At 50.5% G+C, this 11,699-nt stretch overlaps 1 long non-coding RNA gene across 1 annotated transcript; it reads right to left on the minus strand.

Annotated features, from left to right (window-relative positions):
* Positions 1 to 5,408: 5,408 nt before the first annotated feature.
* On the minus strand, positions 5,409 to 11,418 carry LOC125123446 (uncharacterized). Its single transcript, XR_007134059.1, has 3 exons — positions 11,036 to 11,418; positions 10,425 to 10,560; positions 5,409 to 5,819 (listed from the first exon to the last, which is right to left on the minus strand). It is a non-coding gene; the product is annotated as an uncharacterized LOC125123446 (long non-coding RNA).
* Between the last annotated feature and the right edge of the window lie 281 nt (positions 11,419 to 11,699).

Consider the following 11,699-nt stretch of genomic DNA (forward strand, 5'->3'; position numbering starts at 1 on the left):
AGAATGGTAAGATCATCTACAGGCTCTAAGGTGTCTTTCTGGACCCAACGGGCCCTTCCTCCAGGATGCCTGCCCATGGGGTGTGTGTTGTCCAAATCCAGGACTGGCTGTAGACACAGACAGCTGCTACCAATGGCTCAGGAGGTTGGGCTGTTTCCCCTGGGTCTCCCGATTCTTACACCTCACAGAGAAGACATCACATTGGGCTAAGGATCCCATTCTCAACCTCTGTGACCAGGATGGTTCTATCACCCAAAAGCAGCTGAGTCCAGAGAGACTTAAACCCACCAAAATGTCAGGCTGCCCAATCAGAGAGGCAGGGCAGACTGAGCACATCAAAACCCTTTTCAATATGGAGCCAAAAGATTCTTTGGTTAGCACAAAACCGTAGGAAAAAGAACTTCGGCTGTCTGGAGGGTATGTTTCCATCAAATCATGGAAGCTTGATGACTCACATTTTCCCAGTATCCAAACACTCTTGCTAAGTGGCCTGAGGGTTTCCCACTGAGTAATTTAGATGAGTGCTTCAAGCCCACAACCTCTCCCACCCTCACACCTCCAAGATGACCTTCCTTCTTCCCCTCCCCAAACCCTCAGAACAGGCACCCAAGGACCACACCATTTTATACAAGGCCTAAGCTGAAGCTCTGTACATCCACAGGTGTCTGAAGGGGTCACCAGCCTTTGGGTGGAAGAGGAGGTGGCAGAATGGGGATGAAGTGGGGGGATCCCCCTTGTCGCTAGTTGAGAACTTTCCTTGTGTGCCGTAAAGTAGAGCTCTAGAATGGAAAAACTGGATGAAGAAAGAGAGACCTCAAAATTCATCTAATCCAGCCCCATCATTTTACAAGTCAGAAAACTGTAAGAATAGTTTGGAAACTTAACACTTGTACATAATTCCTGCCATTGTCATCTTCCTCCTCTTCCTCATCCCCACGATGTGGGAGCCTGGATTCCACTATGTACTGAGAAGTCACTTAGTTCAGGGTCTTTTCTAGGAAACTAGGTTTTCCCACCTCTCCTTTTGTAAAGTCCCTATAAATTCCTCTGGCTCGTAAGGGAGAAGGGGGGACAGCTCACTTTCAGGAGCGGCCGTGCAATGCTGAGCACCTGGGCGGGCCCCCCAGGGGCATGCGGTGGCCTCCGACTCTCCAAGGGTGAAAGGCTAGGAAGGAGAGGCTAAATACCCGAGTCAGTCCCAGTGGGATGATGACTCTACAGACCAAGGTGGGGAACGCTGCAGGAGTGGGGGACTGCCAGGCGGCTTGAACTGGTCACTAACACGGCTGGAGCCCTTACTGCTTTCCAGACTTCCAGACTCTGCCACCTTACACGCACTGGTTCATTGAATCATCACATCAACCATTCACAGTCACCCTGTTTTGCACAGGAGAAACCGGAGGTGCTCAGAGCAAAAGTACCCTGGACCTTTCCAAGAGGCTGCCAAGAGGCAGATCTAGGATGTAAACCCAGCGTCTGAGCCCTCATCGCCCTCCGCATTTCCAATCGGGGGCAGAACATCCTGGGACCCCATTTTGCCACCCTTTCTCCTAGTTCTCTCTCACCCTCAATCTTCCCGTCCCCACAAAGCTGCCAGATGGGGGTGACTCACACCCATTTTCTTGCTCAATCCCCTCCCCCGCCCCAAGTGTGGCAGGCTATTTCTGGAGGGATGAATCTGGAGAGGAGCACAGGAGCGACTGTTTTCAATTCTAAACTCCAAAGCAGCCAAAGCCAGCACCCAGCCCAGGGCCCTGCCCATTCGGGGACTTCCTAAGTGAAGATGAAGATGGTGTTGGTGGTGATGACAGTTGGAGGGGAGCAGGAGGCTGAAACCTTAGGGACAGGGCAGGACAAACAGTAAGACTATAATTTGCTAAACCCTACACCAAAATCCCTGCCAGCCACAAAATTGCTATGCTCATGCCTGGACGTCCATCCCAGCTCGAATGCCCTGAGCAGCCACCCTGGGACCTTCCAAGAGCCTAAGGATGGAGCCATAAGGTGTCCGGGGTTCCCCTGGCTCCCACAGAGCCCCAGATGACTGGAGTATGGCCACTGCCTCCTCCTCCTCCTCCTCCTCCTCAGGGCGGCTCCAGGGAGCCTGGAGTCGGAAGCAAAGAGAAGCCTTCTGATGTCCCCAGCCCTTGAACCTGATTCCAGCTCCAGACAAGGCGCTTGTCAAAGCCCCTCAGAACTGCTGGGATAGGCGCAATATAAACAGTCATGTAGTTACAGGATAATAATTACACCTTCCATGTACATAACACCTTTCTTCCCCAGAGCAGCCGGCTTCTCACATATCTCATTAATCCTCCCGTCCCTGGGAGGCAGGGAGGCTTGGTGTGATTAGGGGCATTTCGCTGAGGGAGGAGGGAAAGGAGAGGGACCAGGGGGAAGGGAGGGAGGAGGTGCTAGCTGGGGTCACACACTTAATCACACAGTTTAAGTTCAGTCTGCGCTCGGGCCTTGGCCAGATGTCAGAAAAATAATAACAGTTGCCCTCAGTTGAGTGCTTTAGTGAGAATACACCAGGCAGCCGGGGGCATGGCTTCCCTCGGTCCTGGCAATGGTCTTATGAGGCTGCGGTTATTATGGTCCCATTTGACAGATGAGGAGACCCAAGCTCCTCTCCAAAGCTATCAGAGGCAGTTTGGCCCCATCCACCTCTCTTTTCCTCTTCCTGCAAATACCTAACAGCCTGCTCTCTATTCAGATCCCCTTCCCAGAGCAAGAATTGGTAAACAAAGGCAGCAAACATTCAGAACATTCACGGGGAGGGGGCGATCATCAGGGAAGGTTAGAGCTGTAGCAGGGCAGGCAGGAGGCTGCAAAGCAGCTCATTATGTTGCCTTATGGAATCAATAGAAAAGCCCTAATTCAATGAGAGTGGCCCCCCACCCCCACCCGCCTCCAGTCCATTCCTGTTTCCTGGCCCATCCTTTTGACAAGGGGACAATTACTGCTATTCATACCCACCCCGAGGCCACCTGTCATGGACCCATTCTCATGCACATGGAGCCAAAGATCAGGCACAAAGCAGGCCAATCTGGGGTTTTCCACCAGACCAGAGAGTAGACCCTCTGTGCTTATCCCCTCAAGGCATTTAGAGCAGTGGGGCTTCTGCAAATTCCTGGGAGACCCAGTCAAGGAGCCTGAGGCTGGATGCGCCTTGGGCCAGCTCACCCACTCCAGGGCCTAAGCCCCTAAGAAACCGGTCTCTGGAATTAAGGCTGGGGTGATGTGCCTGGGCGAACACCTGCTTTGAGAGTTCCAAGTCCTGACCTGGACACAGAGTGCCCAGAGGTGGCTCTGGAGCTGGTTCACACTGGCTCAAGGGGGCCGAGGGTTAAATTTCCAGGGATTTTGTGAGATGCTCGGTGTCACATAGGTGGCTTGAATCAGCCCTGATAGGAGTATTTAGACTATGGTAATGGACAAATGCTACAAATCAGCTGCACCTTCTCCCAGCCAGTTGTTAAACATTTACCAGCCCACCGCTGCCTGGGGTGAAAAGCAGCAAGCTTCCAAAAGCATCTAGGGCTACCTGAAAACTGAAGGCCAAGCACTCAGAGGCCAAATAGAAGCATGAGGGGTATTTTCTTTAGAGCATGGACTATCTTTCTTCTTGCTGGGTTTCAGGGCATATCTTACAACCCAGCTCTTTGCACAGTCACATTAGCCCAGATGCCAAACCCTACCTTCTGCACAATTACTGCTTATTTTTGGTGAATTCAGTTGAACTGAATTTTTTTTTAAGTTTCAGTCTGCTCTAGTTGGATCGACCTAGAGCTGTCAGAGACAAAGTTTTATCACGAAAAATGCATGAATAAAATGATGTTTATAAATTAAAATAAAATGTATTCATTATATAATATTAACTAGGCATTCCCGTTGTGGCTCAGTGGAAATGAATCTGATTAGTATCCATGAAGACACAGGTACGATCCCTGGCCTCGCTCAGTGGGTTAAGGATCCGGCATTGGCACCAGCTGTGGTGTAAGTCGCAGCCGCAGCTTGGAGCTGACGTTGCTGTGGCTCTGGCAGAGGCTGGCAGATGGAGTTCCGATTCGACCCCTAGCCTGGGAACATCCATATGTCCCAAGTATGGCCCTAAAAAACAAATAAATAAATAAATAAATAATATTAACTATTAACAAATTTTATTTGTCTGCCTTTATCAATTGCTGCCATTGAATTTGCAATAACGACAAGGCCTTTCCCAGCTCAGCCTTGAGAGCCCTACCTGTAGCCAAGACTTCAGATGGAACTTTTCAGAGTGTGCCCCAGAGTGACATTAAGTGGCCCAGCTGATTTTATCAAAACAATCGCAATCTCTTCATACAGGAAACAGAAGGGCAAGAGTGACTCCTCCGTGGGTGGTTTGGAGGTAATTTTCACGGTGAGATGCCTCGTGAATAAGACAGTGAGGACAGTGGCAGCCTCCTGGGGTTGCTGCTTTATGCCTCAGTGTGAAGTAATTAAGAATGTGAATAAACCCCAAGCATGTGCCAAAACCCCCAAACACCATCAAGTGAATGTTCAGTGAAGATGTTACAACGACAAGCTCTTTGCGAGGCATGTATTTCACCCTGTTCCCAGCTCTGAGCCCCCTCATTCACGCAGACTCCCCACATCCCCTCCCCAAATTCGAAAGGTCCCAAAGCTCCCAGGCCCTATGGGTGGATGAGGAGAGCCTCTCTCTCCACCAGACTTTTTCTCAAGGACTCCAGAGCTCCCTGCTCAAACCCCTTTGTCTCCCTGCTCAAGTGTCTCTGCTCCAACAACCCCTTTGAGCCCTGGCTCTGGGCTGCACACCTGGATGTCACATCCCTTCTGCCCCAAAGGAGGAGCCTTAAATGCCATTCATTCATGCAACAAACTTTTATTGGGTATCTACCACTTTCTAGGCACCGTTCTTGACACTGGGGTGCAGTGAAGAACAGCGTGGACCTGTCCCTGCCCTCACGGACATAGCCAAGCAAACAGAAAATTGAGACACACCTGGAAGTGTTCCCTCCCCTAGTGTTGGTGCATCCACAAAGGCTTCCCGGAAATCGAGAGGTCAGATGTGACCTAAAGTATAAGAAGGAGGAGCTCCCATTGTGGTGCAGTCAGAAATGAACCTGACTAGGAACCATGAGGTTGCAGGTTTGATCCCTGGCCTCGCTGAGTGGGTTAAGGGTCTGGCATTGCCGTGAGCTGTGGTGTAGGCTGCAGACACGGCTCAGATCCCGCGTTGCTGTGGCTGTGGAGTAGGCTGGCGGCCACAGCTCTGATTGGACCCCTAGCTTGGGAACCTCCATATGCTGCAAGTGCAGCACTAAAAAGCAAAAAAAAAAAAAAAAAAAGTATAAGAAGGAAATATCTAGATCAGGGCTTGGCAAACTTTTCCTGTCAAGGTCCCTATAGCCCTCTGACAGTAAGACAGCCAGTAAATACTTTAGGCTTTTCGGGCTCTGTGGTATCTGTCATAACTCTTACTCTGCCCCCAGAAGTCCAAAAGCAGCCACAGGCAATACAGAAGCAAATGAGTGTGTCTGTGTCCCAATAAAACTTTATTTATGGACCCTGAAATTGGAGTTTCATATAATGTTCAGGGTCACAAATATTCTTTTTTTTTTTTTTTCGGTCTATCATATACAAACATAAAAGCCATTCTGAGTTCATGGGCCAGATTTGGCCCACGGCTGTAGTTTGCTGTCCCCAGATGTAGGTGGAGGGTGCTGCGAAGGTGGAGGTGGGGTTCGGAGTTTTCCAGGCTGAAGGATGGCTTGGAGGTAGCCGAGAAGATGAACCTAGATGGCTCCCTGTCAATCCTAAAAAGGAATATGGATTTACCCTGTCAGTTAGGGATAGGTTTCCAGTGGGAGAGTCATTTGTTAAAGAAATATTTCACTGGAGTTCCCATCGTGGCACAGTGGAAACAAATCCGAATAGGAACCATGAAGATGTAGGTTCGATCCCTGGCCTCGCTCAGTGGGTTAAGGATCCAGCGTTGCCATGAGCTGTGGTGTAGGTCGCAGATGAGGCTCAGATCTGATGTTGCTGTGGCTCTGGCGTAGGCCGGTGGCTACAGCTCCAATTAGACCCCTAGCCTGGGAACCTCCATATGCCTCAGGTGCAGCCCTCAAAAGAAAAAGGACCAAAAAAAAAAAAGTATTTTGTGAGTGCCTATGGAAGGGCATGTACTAAAGTAGCCAGGGGGCTCCTTGAGATTGAGTAGCCAGGAAAGGTCGTCTAAGGAGGTGGCCTTTGAGCTGAGATCTGAACTTACAAGACAAGGTTTATGAGGCGCTAGAACCCTTAATTTTTACAATTAACTGCGAGGAGTTAATTCATTTTACGAGTGAGAAAATGGAGATACAGCAAGGTTAAGCAAGTTGCCCAAGGTCACAGAGCTCAGAGATGGCAGGGAGCCGGGATGTCAACCGCTCTGGTTCAAACCCAGCCTCTGGCCTTTATTAGCTATGCGACTTTGGCTCGCGACCTCATCTCAGAGTCCCAAACGTCAGTTACGAGTTCCCTCTTTCTTATAGCAAGAAGCTTGTGGAGTTCCCATCATGGCGCAGTGGTTAACGAATCCGACTAGGAACCATGAGGTTGCGGGTTTGGTCCCTGCCCTTGCTCGGTGGGTTAAGGATCCGGCGTTGCCGTGAGCTGCGGTGTAGGTTGAAGACGCGGCTCAGATCCCGCGTTGCTGTGGCTCTGGCATAGGCCGGTGGCTACAGCTCCGATTCGACCCCTAGCCTGGGAACCTCCTTATGCCGTGGGATTGGCCCAAGAAATAGCAAAAAGAAAAAAAAAGAAAAAAAAAGAAGCTTGTGCCCTCAGAAAATGTGTGTTGAGGGCCTACTATGTGCCAGGCTTGTTCCAGGTGGGAGGAGGGGAGGGAGAGGGGTTTGGGGTTTTAGATGGGGTGGTCAGGGTAAACCGCACTGACCAAGTGACTTTTGAATAGATTCAAAGGAGAAGAGGGAGTTGGCTCTAAGCATTTTGGAAGAAAGTTTCAGCCAAAGGAAGCAGTCGGTGCCATCAAGGAACAACTGCATGGCTGGAGCAGGACAGGGACAAGAAAAGAGGTAGGAGGGAATGTCACAGAGGTAAAGCGGGGGTGTTGGGGAGGGCTTAAGAAAGCTCACTTGGGGGTGTTTTGTTTTGTTTTGCTTTGTTTAGGGCTGCATATTCGGCATAGGGAAGTTCCCAGGCTAGGGGTTGAATCAGAGCGGCAGCTGCCAGCTTACACCACAGCCGCGCCAGATCCGAGCCGAATCTGCGACCCACATGCAGCTCATGGCAATGCGGGATCCTTAACCCACTGAGCAGGGCCAGGGATCAAACCCTCATTCTCATGGATACTAGTCAGGTTCATTACCGCTGAGCCACAATGGGAACTCTTCACTTGGTTTTACTCTAAGATGTTATCTCAAGCCTCAAGCATCTAGATGGCATCTAGGGTCCCTCAGATTCTGTGACAGAGCGTATGCCATCTGTGCTCATCGCCACCCACTGTGATGGTCAGACTGGCTCCTCTCTGCATGAAGCAGCCACAGGAGGAGAGAGACTGACCTCGGGGAAAGACGGAGAGGGGCTCGCCATCAGATCCTTCTGGAGAATATCAACTAAGGGGACAGGTCTCTGCAACGTGAGATGGCCATGGTTACACAGCGCTTCCTAACGCTGGAGGCCTCCCTGCTCTTAGAGACTAGGATGCATTACAAGGGACACATTGGGTTCGGGAATTGTGTGGGAAAGTTTCAAAGGTTTTTTTCAAATTTTTGATATTCTGCAAGACTCATCTGGTTTAGCTCGATCTTAGGGTGATAAGAATATACGAGAGGCTGGGAGTTCCCATTGTGGCACAGTGGAAATGAATCTGACTAGTAACCATGAAGATGCCGGGTTCGATCCCTGGCCTTGCTCAGGGGGTTAAGGATCTTGCGTTGCTGTGAGCTGTGGTGTAGTCGCAGACTGGGCTCGGATCCCACGTTACAGTGGTTGTGGTATAGGCCAGCAGCTGTAGCTCCGATTCAACCCCTAGCCTGGGAACCTCCATATGCCAAGAGTGTGGCCCTAAAAAGAAAAAAAAAAAGAATATACGAGAGGCAGGCCAGCACCCAGGCTGCCTACCAAGAGCCTGATGATGTCCACCCACCCCCAATTCTTGGCTGGCGAGGGTTTGGGGTGAGGATTAGAGGAGAGCAAGGGGAGGGGCGGGGGACAACGCTTCCAAGGGACTGTGGGATGCATGTGACACTCATCCCTCACTTCCACTAGGAATCTAGCTTACTGTGTGTCCAGGCCTTCTGGGGTTTTTCTTTTAGGGATTTGTTTGGTTTTATTTTCTTCTATATCTGTTTCTGAGTTTAGTTCCTTGGCCCTAAATACAGCAGTAATGGCTCAAACTGAGTATGGGGTGTGACTTCGACCATTGGGATTCCTCATGGCCTTGCCCAGGCTCCTCCCATCTCCTGTCGCCCCCCCGCGAAGGGCTCCAGAGCATGGGCCAGCATAAAGGTGAGCTGTCCCTCATGGACCTGGTCTTGAGACAAATATATTGACAGCTCCTCCTGACGGTCCAACAGAAACAGATACTTCTGTGTGCATCCCACCAAAAAATTTCTTCTGTCCTTTAGGAATCTGAAAGTAGCCAGGTCCCAGGTCTGCCAAGAATCCACAAGTCAAGGAAAAGTCTTGGAGCAAAAAGCATGCTCTGCCACCCGCCCCAACATGCACCATGAGGCACCTGTAAATAAATCCATTGTCTTGTCTGAGCTGTGTGAATTCCTAAGCAGTTAAAAATGGTGGTTTGTTTCTTCCCGATCTTTACAGGCTGGTATAATTGCATTAGCTATAGTTCCTTCATCCCTTCCCTGTTACCCTGAAAGAAGGAGCTCTTTACCTTTTGACGTCTTCCTTTCTTGCATCTCTGAGATCCTCACAGGCCACTGTCCTAAGTTAATCCCCCCACAGAGAACTGTCAAAAGACCAAGTAGTTGGTCCACTTACTGTTCATTTATCCCTTAACACTCCAGGAATGTGCTCATGTAACGGAGGTTTTCTGAAAACACATCTAAGAGACAAAGATAGCTTTTTTTCTCCCCCCTTAAAAAACTTTATTTTTCACGACACAAGTCTTTTCTTTCAACATTCAGGAAGCAAAGGAATTGATTCCTGGGGAGAAAGATGAGTGTTTGAAAACCAGCGGGAAAAGGTTGCCTTATACCTTCTTTGTCTTCTATCTGGGGCTCGAATGGACCATTTTTCCTTCGTCTTTCCATAGAAAAGGCTCTTGTTGCAAAACACCAGAGACCAGCAGGCCCAGAACTGGATTGTTCAACCCTGAGACGGAAACTCCAGTCTAAACGAAACTCAGCCAAAATCTTTATTAACTTAGCCATGAGCCTCTCCAGCCTCAAGGATCTCAGGACCTATAAGAAGTGGAGGTGCAGCTGCATTCCTCAACACGGGAGTCAGAGCTATCCGCCACTACGCCTGGTATGATGGGACTAGGCTATCTAGTGGTTAAAGGCATGGGTGCAGGGTTTCTAGAGCACGTGCCTGGTTTATGAAGCCTGCCTCAAGCTCTTTCTACCTGTGCTAGCTTGGGTAAGTGACTGAATAGCTCTGTGACTCAGGCTCCTCCTTTATAAAGTGAGGATAACAAAAGAAGCTACCTCTTAGGGTGGTTACAAGGATTAAATGAGATAATACATGTAAAGCAATTAAAACAGTGTCTGATGCATTGTAAGCATTGTATAAGCATTCAATATTTTTCATTATTATCATTGCACTAATACGCGATAATAGATTTTTTTAAAAAACACTCTTTCCAATGGGCTATACAAATTTTGCTCAGGTCTGGGCAAATCTTCATTCTTTCTTAGATATTTATATGCACAGAGTGGACCCACGTGCAGAGTTGTTATAAGCCCATCAGCCTATACCAAGATGCTCGCACCCTAAGCGCTGGCTGTGAGTCTGTCCTCTTGCTTCCTGCCACTGAGCTGGCAACCAGCCTCAGCCCCACATCCAAGTCAGAGAAGAAAGTGATGGAAGGCAAGCTGCGCCTTCTCCTTAAGTTGTTGCGGGGGGGGGGGGGCGGGGGAGGGCGAGGGTGGGCAGCAGTGGTGGCAGGGAGCAGAGATGGTTGGGACTTTGGCAGGAGAAATGAAGTCCCAGCCAAGGAGGGACCAACCAAGCATGAGCCAGAGTCATACGCTCCTTCTGTCACATCCGATCCCCAGCACACACCCTCACAACACCCCAACACACACACAACACTTCCAACACACACCACCACAGCACCGCCAGCACTACACAATACCCCAAGGCTCATAGACATGGACGAAGCTGTCCTGGTCTCTGTCCCCGTGGCCTCTGCCTTTTCTCTAGGGCAGACCCCCACGGAGAAGCAGGCTTACCTCCAGTCTGTGATGTAGGACAAGAGCGGAAGGGGACGGGGCAGCCCGCACACACTGCAGTGAATCCAGGCTCGTCTGTGGACGAGCTGTGCCACTTGGCAGGGAAGTTCTTATCTCTGAGCCTCTCTTTCCTCGTCTGCAAAACAATCACAATGCCTACATTGGAAGAGTGTTGTTGGGATTAACCTAGATAAGAACTAGAACACACTCAGCACAGGTGCCTGGCACGCGGCCCATTCCCTGTAAGCGGAAATGGTGTGGCTGTCATTCTTCATGGGGCGTCTATTGCCGAGACCGGGGCAGGCGAAGGGGAAGGAGAGACATGGGGAAGGGCTCCAGGTGAACCATCCAGTGAAGGAAAACACCCCCCACCCCCCACACCCCAGAAAGAAATCTGTGCCTTTGTCTTCTCAGTAAGTTTCCACGGCATCCCCAGAAACTCACATGTCATGATCTCTACCCTTGGGTGCTTCAAGGAGAGAGCCATTAGCAAATTATTAATTAGCATCATATTATCAACCCCAGACCACGTCTTTGACCAGAAGAATCCTTGCTTTACTGTCCCAACTGCCTGTCAGCAGGAGACAACGTGGCTCTGTTTCCCACCAGACCTGATTCCGTTCTCACAGGTGACCATTCTCCACCACCGACCGCCGGGCGGGGCCCCGAATCATCGTCTGAGGACCATCCCAGGCAGGGACATGCCCCCGGCTTCTCCGTCCCATCTTCCTCTCTGACACGGGCTCTTTCCTTTTTCAGGGTTGCAGGTCCCTTTAAGAATCTGGCAAAAAAGGACCGCCTCTTCCTTGCAATGTTGTTCTGGGCCCTCTTAACCCCCTGTTCCAGAAGATGTGAGGCTCCAGCGCCTGCTTCCCATCTTGGCGACTGACTCCCAGCCAAGCTGACTGGAGTTTGGCTGCTCTGAGGAGCAAAGAGTCCTTCCACCTGGTGGCCTGCTTGGCGCCCGCTTGTTAAAGTGAACGGCCGGCCCAGTGTGCGCCACGCAGCTCCGCTTAGAGCTTCGGATTCTGGCAAGGAACCCAGCGACGGCCAGGCGGGGCCCGCACACCCCCTCTCTTCCTCCAGCTGCAGGATCTTGTGTGTCTGTGCAATTTTCAGACTTGCTAAACTATCCCACATTTCTGAAGAAAAAGGAGGAGGGGGCCGGAGATCACGGGCCAGTTCTCCAATATTCTACAGGAGTACGGGGCCCTTACCAGGTGTCGGGAGAAGGGAAGCCCTCACATCTGCCATAGCCAACGTGGAAGCTGGCAA

Source organism: Phacochoerus africanus, chromosome 3 (genome assembly GCF_016906955.1).
Source record: "Phacochoerus africanus isolate WHEZ1 chromosome 3, ROS_Pafr_v1, whole genome shotgun sequence".
Taxonomy (NCBI): Eukaryota; Metazoa; Chordata; class Mammalia; order Artiodactyla; family Suidae; genus Phacochoerus; species Phacochoerus africanus.